Raw genomic sequence first — 22,246 nt, 5'->3', positions numbered from 1 at the left:
AGAAACAATCTTTATTCACATTTCTAAATCAGCATTGGTTTTGTTCTGAGTACATGCATACACATTTCTAAAGAAAAATGTGATCAGAGGGTATGTTCTCTTTTGCAACCCGTTTTTCCTCCAAAAATTATACATTGTCTCTGTAGTTGTACAAATAATCATACTTTTGTATCGCCACTTTTTATAACTGTACAGTGCTCCCTGGTGTGGATATGCTTACGTGACTTAAAAATATCTACAAATAAAGATTTAGGCTTTGGAGCATCGCCTCTGATAGAAGGCTTCAGAATCGGAAAAGCTCGTCATCCCCTTAATTTTGAAGTCGAGAGAAGAAAGTATAGAAAAACAAATTAGCACAGTGAATGGCCTAGTAAACTGTGGTTCCTATGTAGTTGTTACTAGTAATGTAATGTTATTATTGTGCTCACTCTTTGGAGTTGAGGAAGTGTGGGATAGACTTAAGAATGAAAAATGCTTCCTTGCTGGTGGGAATGATGGCCAATGCGGTGAGTGTACTGCGCCCTTCCTCTGTAAGGTTTTATGGGAGCAGAACCAGCCAGCCCTGCCTCTCAGGGCCGAATCCTGGCTCTGTGGGGCTGCTCTTCGACCATTTGAGATTCTCATTACCCTACCCCTGGGGCAGGTGGCTGCACCATCTACTTCCTGAAGGTGCGGTTAACATGTCTGGATTCCCTCACCATTTCCCATTAGATTTTCTCCCCCGTCTCTCAATAGGAAGCAAGGGAAACTGACTTCCAGTGAGTATGTTTTAAAAGGAAGATAGGAAAACATACAATTTGATTTTGACCATGACCACATTCCTGTCTGTCCAACCCCCTGGGTCTGCATCTATTAACATATTTATTTCTCACAAAGCTCAGGTGAAATGTTCGATGCTATCATCTCCATAGCACAGAGGAAGAAAGAATGAACCAGCACAGGCTGTGTGAAAGGAGCTGCTGTTTCAGGCTTCACAGGACCCCAACACGGAACCTTAATTACTATTCTATGCTAATTCCAGAGTAGCACCTAGCATAGGTTAACTATGGAATTGGTCCAGCAAGATTGTGGAAATCCTGGAATACTAGCCAAAGCATAAAACATTTTCCGCATAGCAGGGATTCATCACACAGCTGAGGAGTTCTCTGGACAGGCAGAGACAGCTTAGGAATGGAGGTGATTGTATGGAGCCACCATTCCTTGATTTACTCAAGGGATATTTTTAAGTACCCACTATGGTCAAAATACTAGATATGAGAATGAAGAAAACACTCTGTGTCACTGAAGGCAGGCTGCTTGCAGTCAGGAGGAATGCTTCACTGGGTATTACCGTTCCACGGGTCGCCGTTTGCAGATTTAATAGTCCATGTACAAGTATATTAGCTTTATTTTAGAAAATGTGAACAAAACAGCGAACCCAGAGATGCAGGCAGATTCCAGCGGCTAACAGATTCTCACAAATGCACCGACATGCCAGGGAGGATGGAGCCATTTTGTCTGTGTCAGATTCCTGCTGCTCTGCTCCCAATATCATGCTCAACAGAAGAAAATAGAAAGAAATGAACACAGGGATATTAGTTTTGCAGCTTGGTCTCCATAAGGCATCAGGAAACATTCTCATTTCCCCACCAGTGATGCTGTTCACACAGCTGGGGATGCTGCAAGCATCCATCAGTGATTTGTCAGGGCGTTATTTGGTATTTAATAACACCACCGAAGAATGTGCTGTGGAAGAAAGGGGGCACTTTGATTCCAAGATATATTTTATGAATGATTCTCAAACATCACCAAAACACAAAGGCACCCTGGTAAGTTATTACCCCAGTTTATTTTATTTTTAACAGACTCCTAGAATTATAAAATCATGCCAAATTTGTGAGTTTTCGTGTTGCACTTCATAATGACTCTCACTAGAACATTGTTAGCAAACAGAAGAAATTTATGGGAATGTAGGGCAAGTCACTAGAAGGTCACATCTATTAATTTAAATTTTTCAAAACAAGCACATTCTATATACACATCCCAAGACTGGAGGCAATTGGGAGAATTTATTCGTGTTGTTCTAAGGATGTACACTCTGTATGGAAAATGAGTTGCGCATGGACTTCTCCATACATTGTAGCTGACTACTTGGCCATTTAGAAGGTTCCTCTGCAGTGTTGATGACTACAGGCAGCTGTGTGTGATGCACAGAGCCACTGAGAGGAAAGCTTGGATCCCAGTAAGCACACAGGGTTTGCACAGAGGGAAAGTTCTTAAAGAAGGTGGGATGCATTCAGTAATCTGCACACATTTCAAGGTTTTCTATAGACTGTTAGAATCAGTTACTATGTTGTATTGAGATCAACTTTAATTTTGTGATGCTAGATCAGAAATAGAATGCACTACACAGCAGAGGTGAGAATACCTACAAAAATATCAGTGAGAAGGACTTAAGTCTTCTTGGCCTAAGGTTCATGGCACTTGGAGCTCAACCTTTACTTTCCACCATGGGGTCACACACAGAATAGTCAAGAGATGTAGCTAACATGGCTGAATGAATGAATGACCTCTGTTCTTCACTCTTCATGGAAACACCCTTTGTGTACTGTTTTATCCTCACCCTCTAACAAGACCTGGACTTGCTGTGACCAATGGCAGGTGTGAGTGCTGCATGTTTCTGCTTATCCTTATGCACCTCAGCTACTGCCACAAGAGGCACAAGCCCTAACTATACCACAGGTCCAGGAAGGATGGAAGACATGTGAACAAAGTCACTCACACCTGAGCATCCTCCTGTCCAGTGGTGAAAGCCTAGAGCAAAGATGCCCATCCAATCCATCCTGGAGTAGCCATGGTCCTGTTGGCTTAACTTTTTTTATGATATATTTATTTATTTTTATTTGAAAGTCAGAGCTACAGAGAGGCAGTGGCAAAGGGAAAAGGAAAAAAGAGAGAGAGAGAGAGAATGAATGAATGAATGAATGAATGAATCTTCCATCTGCTGGTTCATTCCCACAAATAGCCACAATGGCCAGAGGAGAGCCAATCTGAAGCCAGGAGCCTGGAGCTTCTTCTGGGTCTTCCACATGGGTGCAGGGGCCCAAGGACTTGGGCCATCTTCTACTGCTTTCCCAGGCCATAAAAAAGAACTGGATCAGAAGTAGAGCAGCTGGGTCCCGAAATGGTGCCCACATGGGATGTTGGCACTGCAGGTAGCAGCCTTACCCACTATGCCACAGTGCTGGGCCCTGTTGGCTTAAATTTTATCCATGGCAATGAAAGATATTTTGTTTTAAGGCAATGCATTTGGTTGCATGTGTGTATTGCATTTTTCTGTCCACAACTAGCTGATCTGGTTTTAATTCATAATTCTCTTCACTTATGTTTCTATGTGGGGGCAAGGAAGAAATATCTTTATGCTCTGTGGAGCTTAAAGGAGGAATTAAAGAGGATTTTTTTGGTAGAGGAAACAAACTAACATAAATCTTTCAGAGTAATAATGCCATGATACCATTTGAAATTCATGATGCTTTTCTTCTTCCATTCTTGGGGCAATTTGAGTTGTTTTCTTTGTTGTATAAATGGAATGGAATTAACTCCAACTCTTTCTCTGGGAGTCCTCGACTTTCCACCGGAGTTGGTGGGGGGAGACTGTGATCAGAAGTCTCCATGGACAGAACATCAGTCTCTGCTTTCCCTGTGACATCTCTGCTGGGGGACTTTGGGATCCCTAAGGGTGGCCTTGTGCCACCTCTGTGCAGTGTGACAGCTGGCTGCAGACATGGAGTGCAGCTCACCTCCTGTGTGCTGTGTCGACTTTTGTTTCTAATTTTTTTTTGACAGGCAGAGTGGACAGTGAGAGAGAGAGAGAGACAGAGAGAAAGGTCTTCCTTTGCTGTTGGTTCACCCTCCAATGGCCGCTGCGGCCGGCACACCGTGCTGATCCAATGGCAGGAGCCAGGTGCTTATCCTGGTCTCCCATGGGGTGCAGGGCCCAAGCACTTGGGCCATCCTCCACTGCACTCCCTGGCCACAGCAGAGAGCTGGACTGGAAGAGGGGCAACTGGGACAGAATCCGGTGCCCCGACTGGGACTAGAACCCGGTGTGCCGGCGCCGCAAGGCGGAGGATTAGCCTACTGAGCCACGGCTGTTTTTAATTTTTTTGAAGATTTTATTTATTTATTTGAAAGTCAGTTATACAGAGAGAAACAGAGGCAGAGAGAGAGAGAGGGGTCTTCTATCCGTTGGTTCACTCCTCAAGTGGCTGCAACGGCCGGAGCTGCGCCAATCCAAAGCCAGGAGCCAGGAGCCTCCTCCTGGTCTCCCACATGGGTGCAGGGGCCCAAGGGCTTGGGCCATCTTCTACTGCTTTCCCAGGCCATAGCAGAGAGCTGGATAGGAAGTGGAGCAGCCGGGTCTCGAACCAGCCTCCATATGGGATGCTGGCACTTGAGGCCAGGGTGTTAACCCACTGTGCCACAGTGCCTGCCCCATGTTTTTAATTTCTTTTATCTATGTTGAGATAGCACCTCACACTAGGATGGCCACTATAAAACAGAAAGACAGGAAATAACTAGTGTTGGTGAAGACTTGGAGAAATGGAACCTCTGCACACTATTGTGGGGATATAAAATGGTGCATCCACTATAGGAAAAGTAGTGGTGGTTTCCCAAAAATGAAAATTAGAGCTGTCCTATGAATAAGCAGCCCTGTTTCTGGTATAGAAACCAAAGAACTGAAAGCAGGGTCTTGAGGAGATATTTGCACATCCGTTTTTATAGCAGCATTATTCACAGTAGCAACCCTGATGTCCATAGATGAATGAAGAGAATGTAGATGCACTCAATGGAATATTATCCAGCTCCAAAAATTTTGGAATTTCAACACATGATCCAATATGGACAATGGTTGAGGACATTATATGAGTGAAATAAGCCAGACATAGATGGGCAAATAGGGTACAATTCCAGTTCATGGGTTATCCAGTGTATTCAAAATCACGCCAAGAGAAAGAAGGTTGGCAGCTTCCAGGGCCTGGGTGGAGGGGGAGTAGGGAGCACGTAGTATAAAAGCTTCAGTTTTGCAAGATAAGAATTCAGGCATTGGATGTTGGTGATGGCTACACAACTATGTCAATGCATTAACACTACTGAATTGCACACTTAAAAAGGGTTACAAGGGCAAATTTCGTGTGTGCCTTACCAGAAACATAATGTGCTGACTTACCATGTGGGTGATTTTGTTCTCAGAACTATAGATGAACGAAAGCCAAGAACATCTGAAGCTACTGCCACACAACTTCTCTCTAATTGTTCCTCTAACTATTGCCACAGTGCAAAGGCCCATCCACACTCCAAATTATTTGTCAGTGCATTGACGTGTGTTCGCAGAGGCAACAGTCACATTCTGATGCCTTGAAGGTTCGGCAGGCGTTTCATTTTCGGCAGCTGAATCAAGAATGACATAATGTGGATGAATATTTTATAAAGGAAGCGTGGCAGCTGGGGAACATGCATAGCTGCTTGACTTTGACTGTAGCGCGCACTGTAATGTCAGGCCCTGTCACCTTGTTTGAGCTGACAAGTTCAGCATTGATGAGGTGCGTGGGCCTTATTGTCTAGGGTTCATATTACAGTCTGAAGGCATGTGTTTCAATAAGGTGAGTTAGGAATTAAAAGCTAAGATTCAAAGATAATTAAGAAAGAGCTGTACTAATTCCTTAACAGAGGGAGTGAGTCAGATTGCATTGCCTCAACTCAAATTACATGTTGCAGGTTCCAGCTGGAGGAAATCTCTCATTTGGTAGAAGGGAAATCATTGTTTGGAGCTGATGTAAATTATGTTGTTGTGGGGACTAGTGTTTGAATATAATTTTTTAAAGTGGTTTAGAATTTTTCCTGAGTGAGCATCAGTGGAAAAATATAGGAGTGTCTTTAGATGTGTTATTGATGAATGTTTTACACTATCAGAATTCTGAGTTCTCTGTGTGACCAGTGGAGGCTGCGGCAGGGTCCAGTCCTACTCTCTTCTAGTTCTCTACCTGTTGAGTGCTTTGAGCAAATACCTGACAGGATTTTACATCCTCACTCTTCCAAATTTGGGATCACAGACCAGCAGCCAGCACCACCTGGGAGCTAGTTTAAAATGCAGAATCTCAGCCCACTGCAGATCTACTGGACCAGAATTGATAGATTAACAAGCTCCTCACAGGAACTGAATGTATTGAATTTTTGAGAATTGACACCTGAATCTAGACCAATGGTCCCCAAATTTCAATCTCTTGCCCATCTCTTTAATGAACTTTTATATAACCTTGTACTCTAATTTTTTTTTCTAACTTATTTGAGAAACAAAGAGACAGATGGACAGAGACAGAGAGCAAGCTCCCATCCACTGATTCACTCCCCAAATACAACAGTGCCAAGCTAGGCCAGGGGCCAAAGCTAGTAGCTCAGAACTCAATCCAGGTCTCCATGGGGTGGCAGGAAACCAATTACTTGGGCCATCACCACTACCTCCCAGTATCTGCCATCGGCAAAAAGGAGGAGTTAGGAGCCAGAGCCAGGAATTGAACACTGGCATGCCTGTAAGGGGTGCAATCATCTTAGCCACCGGGTTAAGCACCTGTCCCCATGTGCTATTATTTACTGGATGCTCCTTTTATTTAATCATCTCATTTTTAAGCCAAATACATAGACAGAGAACTAAATAGAACTATTAATTGCCATATGTAGAATATGATACACAAACATTTATAGTGAATCAAATGAGAATTCATTTACTACAGGTTAGTTGGCACAGTTGTTGTGAAGATTAAAAGTGCTAATAAATTTAAAGCACTTGGATCAGTGCCTCATATATAATAAAGTGCTGTGTAAGTTTTAACTAATGTGTTGCTATTAAAATTAAATAATTATTAATAATAAGCCTTTATGATCAAAAGGGAGATTACTTGGCAATGAGCTTAAAAGGGACCAGTTTCTCAGCATTTAAGTTTTTGTAGCACTGTGTCCATGTATCCAAGTCAGCCCCTTCTCAGGGTCACCAGCAGTCAATGTCCACTGCACTTTGAGAAGACACTTGCTTAGATCGTAGTAGATAAATCTGTTAAAATAAAGTAATACTTGGGCTTATTTCAAGTGTATCAGGATAAAATTACATTGCTGGAATATTCCACAACTAATGATATTTGATTTCCTATTGTGAAATAGAGTGTTTCACTTGTTTGATTTTTGCTGTTGTAAACAACTCCATGATGAATCATTTTTCTTTTCCTGTTGGCAAAAATGGATGGTAATATTTGGTGTTGATGATTCCAGAGAACTAGATTCCTTCAAACTCTTGATGGTAGGAATTTAGTATTATATTGGTTGAAGACAGTGACCTACAGATAGGTTTATAAAATAAAACTAACTTTTTGATCCAGAAGGTTCATTCAAAGGAATTTGTCTTCAAAGATATAATTGTTTACATGGTCTTTTTTTGCATGTAATGTGTTCATTGTGGATTATGTATAGTAGCAAACATTAGATAAATCATATTTAGCAGTGATAGATTGGATATATGAATAGTGGTAGATTGGGACCAGGAGGATGGTTACAAATTTTGTGGAAAATTGCACCAAAATAAGCTTATTTATTTAATTCAAAAATTTTTGAAATATATTTATATGAGGAGGTCTTCACAAAGCTCACGGAAAACTGGAGGTATCTGAAAGTTTGTCACAACGGACATCTTTTCATTCCATTTTTTTCTTTGAAGCTGTCGAAGCACCCTCATACTGCAGAATAATTCTGAACTGACAAAAGCTGATTTTGCAACACTGTTCAGTGAGACTGTTGGCTACTTTATGCTCTCTCAGTATATGCCACAGTATGTAAAAGTACTGGAAATATAATGTGAGAATGCATCAGAATGCCCACATGATATATCAGAGTAATAAGACTATGAAATACTTTGTGCATTTTTCTTTCTAAAATATTCACAATACACAAAATATGACTGTTTAAACCAGGAAAGTGATATTATCTATTATCTAGTAAAATACAACAGACATGAGGTTGAGGGGTCTAGTTTTGAAACATTCCTAAACTTACATGTAGGAGGAGACAATAAGAAATATGTATATAATGTGATTGGGGGCTGTCATTGGTTTTCTATGAGCCTCCATTTTGACACCTTTATACCCAAACAACTGTTACTAATACTAACAACAGAAACTCTGCAGAGAAGGTATGTGCATGTGGGTGTATGTTTTAACTGCAGAATTACCCAGTGGTCATGATGATGTTAGACTGAATGGTTTCTTACTGCCTCAATTGCTGTTAGCCTTCTGAGGATGACATCCACTTTCTCCCACAACACGTGGGAGTGCTTCCCAATGGGTCTCCTGAAAACTTTCTAGATTCAGCGTAATTCATTCCAAGACACTCCTGCTTTCAGAGTCCTCGTGGGTTTCCATGTGGTCTAAAGTACAAAGCAAACTCTTCATGGCTCTTTGGAAGTTGACCACCTGCATGTGCCAGTATTCTGACCTAGTCCCTTACCATCTTCCCTTCTGTCCACTGCTTCCGGTCATCTTGACCTCCTTCCTTTCCCTCGTGTACCAAACTGGCTTCTCTTCTGCTAGGACACTCTGGCTTCTGATCTTATGGAGGTCTCTGTTCAAAGAACACCACGTGAAACAGTTCTCCCCACCTTGGTCAGTCTCTACCTCTTCAGCTTTTTCATTTATAGCATTATGGGTTGATATTTATGTTTTGTAATCATTTCTCTGAATGTATGTGTGTGTATTTATTTTTGCCTTTCTACATTAAAACATCACTTCCATGAGGGATAATTTTCTTCCACATGGCTAAATATATAGCAACTGCAAAAGCCCTGACACTTAGTAGGTGTTTGATAAATAGTTGTTTGAATTAACACAAAAATTCATGATTAAAATTATATAAGTGTAACAGTTTTAGCTAGCTATTGCTGCACAACATACTACGGCAAACTTAGTGGCTTAAATCAAAGACCACTATTTCTTCTCAAGCCAGTGCATCTGGGCAAGGTGCAGAAGGAAAAGCTTGTCTCTGCATAGCTTGGTGCAAAGGCTGGGGCTGGGTCACCTGAGTGTGGTTCACTTAAGTCCACCTCAGTGAGTGATGCAGGCTGTGTCTGGGACCTCCTCCGGGACTGTTGACCACAGTACCTGCAACTGCACCTTCCAGGCAGCCAGGTGGCTTTTTAATGGCACTGTGGCTGCATTCCAAGGCCAGCATCCTAAGAAGAGTGGGCACGTTCCATCTGTAGGCCTAGCCTTAGACGGTATGTGGCATTGGTCCCATCATAGTCACAGGACCACAAAGATTCAAGGTTGGACGGTGGGTGCAGAATATAGTCTACCTCTTCATAGAGGGGTGTTAACACTATGGTTTACCAAAAACATGCAGAGGAGTATTTTAATGTGGGAAAAGATACAGTCTGTCACAGAAACCTATAAATTATTTGATCCCAATCTAATCAGGAAGCTTCTACGGAGCTCACTGTTCAAGAGGAAAAGTTCCAAGAATTCAGATTGTAGCCCAATGTAGGAACTACCAAAAGGTAAAGCTGGTGAAGGTGAAACAGATGCCCTGGTAGGAAGCAGAGTGAGTGTTACATCACTGGTTCATTTTCTTTTTTAAATTTTTTTTTATTTTTACAATTTATTAGAGACAGAAGGAGAGTCAGAGAGAGAGAGAGACAGTCCCTTTGCTGATTTACTTTCTAAAAGGCTTGGCCAGGCTGAAGCCAGGAGCTAGGAACTCCATCCAGGTATCCCATATTGGTCGCATGGGCCCAAGTGCTTGTGCCATTTGCCTTTCTTTTCCCAGGCACATTAGCAGGGAGCTGGATTGAAAGAAGAACAGCCGGGACTCAAACCAGCACCCTGATACAGGATGCTGGTGTTTCAGGTGGTGGCTTAACCCCCTATGCCACAATGCCAAACTCTGATGTGCTTCAAAATATGACATGTGGTCCCACGGCAGAAATATCAAGGGGAAATCCAACATGGAAAATACATTCATTGCATTTCCTTCTGTCCCCAAGCTAATGCTCCATCAATGTTTCCTGCTGCTTCCCCAGGCATCATGGCTAACCATGCTGATACAATTTTCCTCTTGGGAGTCCTAATATTCTCATCACACAGAAGAGTATTTGAAGACCTAATTAGTCTGTGAGGGAGACATAATCCTGATTCAATTAAATTGCACAGCCCTGCAAAAACAATTAATTATTTTTAATAGGTACAGTAATATGTCTGGAAATGGTATTAATTGGACTAGAAAGTTGCAGTTGGAAACAAAGGCAGAGTAGTCTGCCTCGTGATCGATGATTAAGTTACTGAATGTGCTTGTATGAATTGAGGATCTCATCAACCATCTCTAACGCTGCATGAATAATTGATCAACACAAATAAGTGCAAGGAGACAAGATTTATTATCACATGTCTCCATCTTTATAAAGCTAAAACTTTGTGAGGAGTCTTGTTTTTCAATATCTTGAAAAAGGTCATTATGACAGAGTACTCTATGTTCGGCAATGTATTTCAAATCTGTCCATTTAATAATCATAAAATCATTTATAAGTAGCAGATTGCTGCAAAACTCAGGCTTGAGAGAGACAGATTCACTTCTGCTTTTTAGCAGCAATGCAACTTGGAGTAAGTTATTAACTGCCCTAAACGAGCCTTGTCTGGCTTTTCTTCAAGATAGAAGAGTGTCAACTTCCTAGGGTTGCAAAGAGGGTTAAATCATCTGATGCATTTAAAGCTCTTGGGGGATAATTGCTGCTCAATAAATATTAGCAATTATCAATTTGCTATGAATATTAAATAGTTGCTTATTCTGCACATATACTGAAGTCCCCTCTTAAATAATCTGTAGATGTCAGGATTTGTCAGCCTACATGGTTGGTAATCCTAATTTGTATGTTTTTGCCTGAAGTCACTTAAATTTCTTTCTGTTATGTATTTAAGAAAGTTTGAAGAGTTTGATCTACTAATGTTTGCTCTAGGCAAACTATTCACTTTCCAAAAATCAACAAACGAGCTATATATGAATATTGTACAAAATATTGTGTATAATTTCAGAGCATAAGTAATAGCTAATTATCTTAAAAGAATATGCAAGGGGCTTGATGCAGCTAAATAAAAACAAGAGATCTGCAATTTAAGAAAGTAAATAAATTAACCATTTACCAATTTATTTATCTTGAAAAATCGTTGCTGACCAACCAGCTGATCATTTGTTTATGAAGAAATCAATGCTAAATACATTTACCATCGACAATTTTACCCCAGTGTGGGACTTCTCCGAATGGTTGAAGTTGAGCTGTGTCATCAGTTGGTAAGCTATCTCTGGGGAACTCAACTTTAACCATTCAATAGTCTTTTGATAAATCAGTATTAATAGGTTATTCACAGTCTCCAAGTGTTAGATGATATTTTTAGCTTATTTGATTTTTATCAAAAGTGCATCATTAGTGATTTGTTTTAAATTTGAAACAAAATGGAAATGCATGAAGAATTAAAATTCATTTTCGGAGGTATGGCTTAGCAAGAATAGGAGTAAAACCGTAAGTTCATAAACTGGTGTTTCTTAGCCTTGGCATTTGGAGCTGATGTATAGAGAACTCTCTCTGCCAGATTTTGTCCTATGCATTGTGCCATGTTTAACAGCAACCTTGATCTCTTCCCATTGTGTGGCTGTGGTCCCTCTTCCCTATTGTGAAAATCAAGCATGTCTCCAGTTGCTGCCAAATTCCTGGGAATGGGAGCAGAGGAAAAAAAATCATCATCCCCCAGTGGAAATAAAGCAGCCATTCCAATAACTTTGAAAGAGAAAAAGAGCTCTGCCCAGTCATGTAATTTGATGCAAAAGAAAAATCTTATACTCATGGCTCCTTCTACTTTATTTCTGAAGCCCACATCCTCTCTCCCTGTCTCTGCATTCCTACCTTGTGCTAAGGTTTTTTCATTTAAATTTTTCTCTGAATTAAAAAGTTAAAAGTAATGGCATAGTTTATTCAGTAAGTTATGTCCCTTGCTGAGAAATAGGTGGATAAAATTTATTGATTTGCAATAAAAGTCATACATTTATAAAGTGTCCAGCATTTGAGAAAATGGTTATAAAAAATCTAAATCCCTACTGCAATGCAATGAACAAGTAATAAGGTTTGACTTTTGTGATAAAAGAAGTGAAATATGTTGCCAGAATTTTTATTAGCCATGCGGTCGGAAAAGCTTGTTGAGGCTGAATAGAAAAATGCACTGAGGATGGTGAAAACTCTACTAGTTGATGGGTAAAAACAGTTGTATAGAACAATAGCTCATACTTCCTTCTACCTAAGCCTCTTTTCTCTCGGGTCCTACAAACTGTGGCTCACGAGCTTTACATGTTCTGTATCTTTGACACTGACGTACTTCAAGGGATCTATGATAGAGCACCAGTACTTTCTGCTTGGAGTTGGAAAACCAGAAAAACAATAAACGTTTATAGAAGGTGGTAAAATTTTAGGGCTCCATTCACAACAAATGTTAAACACACGAAGTCTCGCGGAAAGCACAGGCGTTGTTAGAATTCTGTGCTGACAGAATCTTCCTGCACCAAATAGACTTCAGTTTTGGCTCTTACATTGGGAAACCAACTTAAGGTGAAAGAATTTCCTCTCTGTGTTTTTTTTTTTTTTTTTTTTTTGGACAGGCAGAGTGGACAGAGAGAGAGAGACAGAGAGAAAGGTCTTCATTTGCTATTGGTTCACCCTCCAATGGCCTCCAATGGCTGGCGCACCGAGCTGATCCGAAGCCAGGAGCCAGGTGCTTCTCCTGGTCTCCCATGCGGGTGCAGGGCCCAAGCACTTGGGTCATCCTCCACTGCCCTCCCGGGCCACAGCAGAGAGCTGGACTGGAAGAGGAGCAACCGGGACAGAATCCAGTGCCCCGACCAGGACTAGAACCTGGTGCGCTGGCGCCGGAGGTGGAGGATTAGCCTAGTGAGCCGCGGCGCCGGCAGAATTTCCTCTCTGACAACAGACGGCCCCATTGTCTCATAGTTGTTGCTGTTGAGTCTAAATGTTTTATATGCATGTCCTAATTTTTCTTGCTTTAGAAATTCTATTCTGGGCCTCCAGAGTTTTCTAACGTTTTCCAAAATTCTCATAGTTCCATCTGAATCTCAAGACCTGAGCTCACTCATGAATTCCAGATGTGGATACTTAACCACCTTCATGGCATATACACAAGGACCATTATTAAGCACTTTTTGCATATCTGAGGCTGAAGGAAGCTGCTTTTTTTGTTTTAGCATTCCTTTGCCTCAGTTAAGACTGATTGACTTGTTCATAAGACACCTTGGATCATCCTTGATTCTGCCCTGTTCCTGTTGCCCCACCCCAAGTTGATGGTGCCATCATCTCTACTTCCACAATAGAGTCGTGTCCATCCACTTCTCTGTACTTTCGCTGCTACCATTCCTGCTACGTCTCCAGTGAAGATGGCAGGCCTGTCTCCTTCCAATCTGCCTTTGACAGCCCATTATCTGTACAGAACAGCAATCAGAGTCAGACGATAACAAAGAGAAACCAAAGTCAGCTCACAACATTTCCCTGCTTGCAAAGCACTGTATTTCTCTTGAAAGAAAAACCCAATCCTGCCATCGTCTGGGAAGAGTCACATAATCAGGCTCTCTCTCAACAATCTGAGCACGCTCCTCTCATTCCGGCCATCACTGACTCACGGTTTTTCTTTATTCTCTAATATTTGAAGATCTGGTGCTGTATCTGGCTTTGGCTTTTGTCATTCCTTCTGCCTGGGAAAATCTTCCCCAAAACCAGGGCATCACTGATTCTGTCCTGCAGGCTCTGCCTGGAAGTGGCCTCTTCAGGGAAGCTTTCCCTGCTGGCTACCCTAATATGCATATTCAGTAAGTTTGTATATAAGAATGTTGATTGGGATAATCCAGTGTATCTTGTTTATGATTTATGCTCTCAACAGTATAAACTTCGTGAGCAGGGAAGCTTGGAAAAGCCTAACACCTTATCCGCAGCGTTTCTATTGTCCTACCACCTAACCTTGTGCTTGGTGCGTGGCAGGTAATGCATAAGTCCCTGCGACTGAAAACCTTCCTCAATTCTGTTCCGACACTCTATTTGGAAACAGTTATTTATGCCTACTGTTTTCAAAGAAATATGGGTTGAGAGAGAAGTGACTTTAATAATATTTATAGCTGCCAGTTATTGAGTATGTGGTCCTAGAAACCTTCCTCTGTTATTATTTACTGTATTTAAGTCTCATGACAACCTTTTGAAATAGGACTTGTACAATTTTAGACCTGAGAAAAATGAGGATGTGTTTAATAGCAGTGAATCCCAGAGTAAGTTCCACAGCCAGTGAGAGACCACAGAGTTGTTTTTGGTTGGCAAAAGGCTTAATTGTATAAGGAACTCTTTTGTTGCATTGGTTAAACCCAGTATCACTAAAATCCCATTGAACTAAATGCGATTTACTTGTAAGTCATTATTAAGTTAGTTAATAAGACATTTCAATTTAGTATTAAAAGTAGTAAATATGCTGCGATTTACCTGGTACATTGAAAACATCTCAGTCTATAATTATTTTTGGTAATTTCATGTGTCTGCAGCAAAATCAGAGATGATTAATATAGTGGAATCATATCTTTAAAATTCCAGAAGAAAAGACTAGCCTTTCTTGTGATAGAAGGGATAATATTCATTTTCATTTCTTGTGGTGTGGTAGTAGAAGGAGGAATCTACTATAGGTAAGAGGGAGAAAAATCAATAAGATTTTTATTAAACATTTCACAGACATATGTGGACTGGCATGGAAGAGAATTTTCAGGAACCATAGAATGAGTCTGCAAATACCCATAAGCCTTTTCTGTATTGTCTTCACCAAGGGCTTAAGGTTAAGTCACTAAGGGCTTGGCCCAGAGCAAGAGAGCAAAGATACCCCTGAGTCAGGTGGGGTTTCCTCTTAGAAGACAAGGCAGCCTGCTCCCTTTGATGAGGGAAAAGCAGGGGAGGAGAGCTGAAATCATGAGCTCTCCTCTGGGCTTTCACTTACTCTTAGAGTAGGGCTGCAGAGTGGAGAGATTGGGCTCCAGGCACAAAAATCCAGGGAGGCACTGCAGAGCAAAGAGAGCTCCTTAGCAACTCAAAGGGCTAGCAGCAGGGTTTTAAGGAAGCATAAGATGCCCAAATTTTCAGAATAGAGGTACCTCTGCAGTAAAGCACACAGTTAGAAAATTTGCCATGGCAGAACAAATTGGCTGAAAGTAGAAAAGAGGTAACTTGCACTTGGAGAAGGAGGAATAGCCATGAAGGATGCAAATACTCATTTTCACAACACAGAGGGAATGAGTAATATGTGACCAAATTAGAAGAGTTGAAGTGCCCAACTGGAAAAAGTAAGTGCCATGAAACTGAAGGAGCATGTGGCTAAGAAAACCATAAGGTTGAAAGCAATGAGTTGTCTGACAATTTGGACATTACTGAAGACCAAAGAGAACATTCTTTGGAAACATGCAACCTGAAAATTTCCTTGGCAAACAAGAAAGATGCAGCGCAAGAGTAACCCAGAGGACAGCCCATCTTTTATAGAGAAGAATGGCTTTTCTGGAGTTCATCGTTTGGTAAGAGAGCAGCAGTTTCTGGAGGTAGAAACTGTGAAAGCTACAGGGCGAGTCAGCATTGCAGAACAGGTGAACCTGTTGAAACAGTGGAGATCTTGGAAGGATCCAGGCCACTCTGAAATTCGGTATAATGGAGTGTCAAGATGCTCGATGGTAAAACACAGGACTCGTGTTCTGACTGTGGCAATTGTTACTAAGAAAGACTTATGTGGAACACAGCTATACACTGGGACTTCACTTTCCCTGAGTAAGGGCTTTGCAGAGTAAGACCAGTAAGTCCTTGCACTTAGTAAGTTCTATGTGGTAGGAGCTATGTCTATCTTTTCTCTGAATTTCTAAAACTTCTCATATTGCCTATCATGTAGTAGGTGTTCCATATTCCGACCAACAAGCAAGCATGCAGTCTCTAGTATAAGGGGTGTGGAACATTGGCCCATGGGCCGAATAAAGCATGTGAAATCATTTGGTGTGGTCCTGCCAAGGCAACTGCATTTGGGACTTAAAATTCAGTGCATATATAGCAGGGTAATTTTTAAGTTGATAATTTTGGATGGCCGACAAATGATGTTATAATTATCCAAACAGCCCTTGGCAGAAAAAAAAAGTCCCCAACCCTGCTTTAGACCATGACATATAATTTCCTGAAATCAGACACCAAGTCCTCATAAGGCTCCTCCAATCAATGGGTTATATGAGCTCTTGCCTTTGTAGTTTTACATCTTGTGACTCTCTCTAGCTTACTATCATTCCTGGGTACTCACCTATCTTGTATTTTTACTCTGTATTGGAGCATCACTGCAGAAAGGAAGCCTTGCTGAATGGGTGCTGCATGAGTAGGACTCAACAGACATCCGTTACACGAATGAATGATGCATGGATTCATTTTTATAAATCCCAGGGTCTCATACAGTGCTGGTGCATAAGTAAGTGCTTATACTTAGGGGTTTTAGGAAGAGATGGGTCCAAAGTCTCCAGGCTATAGAATTAATATGAACCTTGAAGGAGCTGGAGGGAGAACCCTGGAGGCTGAGAATCTGGCATCCCTAACAGCTACGGTTCAGTTAAGGACTTCAGAAATCCTAAGTGTTGAAAAGACCATGCAATTTAAAATTAAAATCCATGTGATACCAATAGTGAAAAGCAAAGGGTTTCTATCTAGGAAGGCAGTGACGTTCACCAAAGTTAAGCTTCTGCTTTCCCCTTTGTTGTGGAAGTGACTTTGGATGTCTGCAACTTCAAAAATACTGAGTCGCCTGAGGTCCCACGACCAGTTAACAGAAGAATTGAGGGCACACACACATGATTTTCTTGCCTTCCCATACTGCCCTGTTCTTAATTTATACCCGAGAGCCTTTTTAATTAATTTATTTTTTAAAGATGTATGTATTCTTTTATTTGAAAGGCAGAGAGAGGATGAATGAATCAATGGATGTATAACTTCCATCCATTGGCCAAAATGACCAGTTCTGGGCCAATCTGAGGAGTTCCAGGATCCAGGAACTCCTCTGGGTCTCCCGCATGAGTGGCAGGGACCCAAGTTCTTGGGCCATCTTCTGTTGCCTACCTAGGCACATTAGCAAGAATCTGAATCAGAATAGGAGTAGCCAGGAAGTGAACCGGTACTCCAATATGTGATGCCAGTGTCCTAAGGAGCAGCTTAGCACCAGGATGCCACCCATTACCACAACTTTTAGCCTGGCAGCTGAGTTTGTGTTTAATGCCCTTAGCTCCAGTGTCATTATCTTAGAAAGCTGGTCCCAGCTCCACTAAGCCAAACTTCAACCATGAGGCTGTCCCTGGGCTGGACACCTTGAATCTCACCATCCAGCCAGGGGTCTCTCCACCACCTTCTGTGCAATCCGCCAGTTGTTGCTGCGGCCTGGAGGTGAGTTCAGTGGCTCAGGAGAATCTTCTCAGGGGGAAAATGAACTGAAAGGTAAAGTGTGCTGACTTTCCCAGCTGAATGTGACAGGAGGAGCCTCAAAGGAGGCTGAGAGGAGCTGGCGGTGTGGCATAGCAGGTTAAAGCACTGCCTTTGATGCTGGCATCTCATGTGGGCATTGGCTCATGTTCCAGCTGCTCCACTACACATCCAGCTCCCTGCTAATAACCTGGGAAAAAAGCAGTGAAAGATGGCCCAAGTACATGGGCCCCAGTCACTGACATAGGAGACCTGGATGAAGTTCGTAGCTCCTGGTTTCAGCCTGGCCTAGTCCTGGAAATTGTGGCCATCTGGGGAGGAAGATCTCTAACTCTGTCTCTCTAACTTTCTTTTTTTTTTTTAACTTTTATTTAATGAATATAAATTTCCAGTGTACAGCTTATGGATTACAATGGCTTCCCCCTCCCATAACTTCCCTCCCACCCGCAACCCTCCCCTCTCCCGCTCCCTCTCCTCTTCCATTTGCATCAAGATTCATTTTCAATTCTCTTTATATACAGAAGATCAATTTAGTATAAAGATTTCAACAGTTTGCACCCACATAGAAAACACAAAGTGAAACATACTGTTTGAGTACTAGTTATAGCATTAAATCACAATGTACAGCACATTAAGGACAGAGATCCCACATGAGGAGCAAGTGCACAGTGGCTCCTGTTGTTGACCCAACAAATTGACACTCTAGTTTATGGCGCCAGTAACCACCCTAGGCTGTCGTCATGAGTTGCCAAGGCTATGGAAGCCTTCCAAGTTTGCCGACTCTGATCATATTTAGACAAGGTCATAAAAGACAGGGTGAGGATAGTAACCAATGACCCTAAGAGTGGCATTAACCAGGTCTGAACAATTATACAGCATTAAGTGGGGAAGAGGACCATCAGTACACACAGGTTGGGAGTAGAGCCATTGGTGGTAGAGTAGAGGTTATGATTACAAAGGAATGAGGCCCAAGTGCACTAGACAGGGCCTAGAACAAAGGACAGAGTCATTATTAGAGGAGCTAAGAAAGGTGCTGTCTAAGCTACAAGTAATTTTTCTGATTGAGAGGCAAACAGAACCTGATAGAAGGGGCTTGATAATAATCTGGTGGGCTTTAGGCCTTGTAAGTTAAGAGGCCCAGACCTATCTATCTCTTCACATGGGGTATATCCTAAGGGAGGTGTGAACCTCCTAGGGGAAGGCACTCTGTTGACTTTCATTACTTGGCTGGCCTGGGAGGAGAGCTGGCCAGGTAAAGGCAGGGGGCATCTCTAACAAGAAATGTACAGTTCTGCCTGCAATGTTGCTGACCCTACTTGACCATACCCTCAGCTGCAGTGGTCACTTTGGAAGTTGGGCTGAGGGAAGGGCTTTTCAGCTTAGAGCCAATAAGATCTGTGGCTCTGACCTGGGCATCCTTCGACTCCAGGGCAGGTCCTTTTCCAGTGATCCAACTCTTGGCAGAGCTGCCAGGGCTCTTCACAAGCTGACTTCTGCTGAAGCCCAGGCTTACCACATTGAAAGCCATTGCAGTGGACTGGCCTGTTGGGTCTCCTTGAGGGCAGATCACTGTACAGATCAGCCATTAATAGGCCTGCCACCCATTGCTTCTGATGCCGAGCTTTCTTTTCCTCCTGGTTTGTGTTAAAGCAGACCAGAGGATGCAAGTCAAGGGAGTGCCCGTGTCCCATCTCTAATCTTCGGTGGCCTGAACTACAAGTCTATAGTCACAGGCATGTTCTGTAGTAGTTTTTCTAAGGTAGACAATGCCCATGAGGAAAATTATATTCTCACTTTAAAGCTTTCTTTCCCTTTGGTCTGAAAGGGAGGTTTTTTCTACTTACTGTATACTTGGCTGATGGCGAAGTGGATCTAGCTATGAGATTATTATTTAAGTTCTTATTTTGGCTATGCTATTACAGAAAAATGTTAGCCATCTCTTTTATAAGGTCTAAAGATTAAATTGTGCATCCTACAGATTCCTTCATAATAGAATTAGTTTCCTACCTTGAAGAGAATAGAGAAATGAAAGAACAAGTTGGGCTTAGAATAGAGAAATGAGGGAGCAAGTCCTAGATCGCTTGCTGACAATAGCAATATTACATGAATACTTAGAAAACAGTTTCAACCATTAGATAACAACTTAAGAAAACATTTACCAGAAGGTCCAATGCCTTCTATAAATTTTAAGAATCAAGTATTTGAAAACACCTCTTAAATATCTAACATGGTGTAGTTTGTTTAGCCAGTAAACTTAAGCACAACCATCTAAAATGTTTTTAGTTTCTTTCTACCAACACGTTTAAAACATATGATACACAGATTCAGGTCACACAAATTAAAATGTATCTTTGATTGATTTTAGCAGCTTAAATTTATGGACAATCTTATCTATAAGCCATTTAAAATAAAACTCTTAATAAAATTTCCCCATGTGGACATACAATATGTACACACATATAACATAGCATAATAGACCAATATAGCAATTTTAATAATAGCTTTTAAAATCTTTAACTCTTTTTGTAGATTGCCAATTGATTTGAATTGCTTTTTGTTTTTAGTAACCTCAGTTAACCATACTTTCTCTCAGTTGGTACTGTTATTACATTATTGGCTTCATCTGTTTACAGAGCCATCCCAAAGTACTGAATACAATAAAAGTGGCTGGAAAAAGTCCATAGGAACCTATAGGAGGACAGCTAAACACAGAACCAACAACACTTTAGTTTTATGAGCAGCACATCATATATAACTATGGATGACAAAAGACTTTAAGTCGCCATGTTTAAAATTATAAACTCATCAACCAACAAGAGGCACTTGCTTACTTGACAGTATTTTTGAAAGCACCTGTAGGATTTTACAAGTATTTAACCCTTTAGGCCTCTGGGGCTTTCTCATTAAGATAACTATCATGTCTAGTAACACAAGATCATTAGACTTTTTAATTCTCAAACATTTGTATTAATAGCATTTTCCATTATAGAAACTTAAAGTCTGGTACCACATCACATGTTGACAGCCCTTCTAATATAATCCAAATAGCCTGATTAGTTGGTGTCTCTATAAGATGAGAGACATAGGTCCTTCGATTTTTTCAGTTGGGCCCAAACTGGAAAAACCAAAGTCCAGGATTTACTGGAAATTTTAGAGACCAGATTGTTTGAAACTTTGATTTTTTGAATGCCTGTCAAGAATGCCAAGAAGGCTCAAAATCCAAAATATCTGGTTGAAATAAGATTCCTTAAAATCATGACATAACATAGACCAAATTTGATCATTGTTACAAGGTGATTATTCAAATCTTTGAAAATAAGCACATATTTAAATAACCCATAGCTCTTAATAAAAATGCAGCTGTTTTTGAACAATTAGAATTTAACAGACATCAAGAGAACATAATAGATTACTTTAACACATTGCTTTAACAGAGCATCAGAGTTTAATTCTATGTCAAAGAGAAATTGAGCTTCCTGTGATCTTTTGCTGTGAGGTTTCCTTCCTTTACCTTCTTTCATATTGGTGACCATGTTTCTGTGTTTCTGTGTGTAAGACATCTTTAAGCATCTTTTGCAGGGCAGGATGAGTGGCAACAAATTCTTTCAGTTTCTGTTTGCTATGAAAAGTCTTAATTTCACCTTCACTCACAAATGAGAGCTTTGCAGGATATAGTATTCTGGGCTGGCAGTTTTTCTCTCTTAGTACCTGGGCTATGTCTTGCCATTCCCTTCTAGCTTGTAGGGTTTCTGAAGAGAAGTCTGCTGTGAGTCTAATTGGAGATCCTCTGAGAGTAATCTGACGTTTCTCTCTTACACATTTTAGGATCTTTTCTTTATGTTTCACTGTGGTGAGTTTGATTACAACATGTCGTGGTGAGGATCTCTTTTGGTCATGGTTATTAGGGGTTCTATAAGCTTCCTGTACTAAGATGCCTCTGTCCTTCTCCAAACCTGGGAAATTTTCTGCTAGTATCTCACTGAAAATGCCTTCTAATCCTTTCTCCCTCTCCATGCCTTCAGGAACTCCTAGAACCCGAATGTTGGGTTTTTTAATAGTATCCTGTAGATTCCCGACAATATTTTTTAGATTTCTAATTTCTTCTTCTTTTCTTTGGTTTGCCTGTTTCCTTTCCTGTTCTCTGTCTTCTAAGTCTGATATTCTCTCCTCTGCTTCGCCCATTCTGTTTTTAAGGCTCTCTAATGTGTTTGTCATTTGATCTATTGAATTCTTCATTTCATTATGATTTCTTGTCACTATCCCAGTTTCTTGTTCCACTAGTTGTTTCATTTCATTTTGATTCCTCCTTAATATTTCACTTTCACGAGAGAGATTTTCTATCTTGTCCATTAAGGATTTCTGTAGTTCAAGAATTTGTTTTTGAGAAGTTCTTAATGTTCTTATCAATTTTTTGAGATCCGCTTCTTGCATTTCTTCGATCTCATCATCTTCATAATCTTGAATTGGGGTGTCTTTTTCATTTGGGGGCGTCATAGTGTCTTCCTTGTTCTTGTTACCTCAGTTTTTGCGTTTGTTGTATGGCATGTTGGAGATATTTGGTTTCTTCACTGTGGTGTTTTTTCTTGTTACACTATGGCTCTATATTAAGTGGACTGTCTGCTTTCAGTGGAGCCTTAGAGGCTTGAGATGAGTGTGGACTGAGAG

Source organism: Lepus europaeus, chromosome 10 (genome assembly GCF_033115175.1).
Source record: "Lepus europaeus isolate LE1 chromosome 10, mLepTim1.pri, whole genome shotgun sequence".
In the NCBI taxonomy this organism is placed as follows: Eukaryota; Metazoa; Chordata; class Mammalia; order Lagomorpha; family Leporidae; genus Lepus; species Lepus europaeus.
This window is presented reverse-complemented; position numbering follows the sequence as displayed.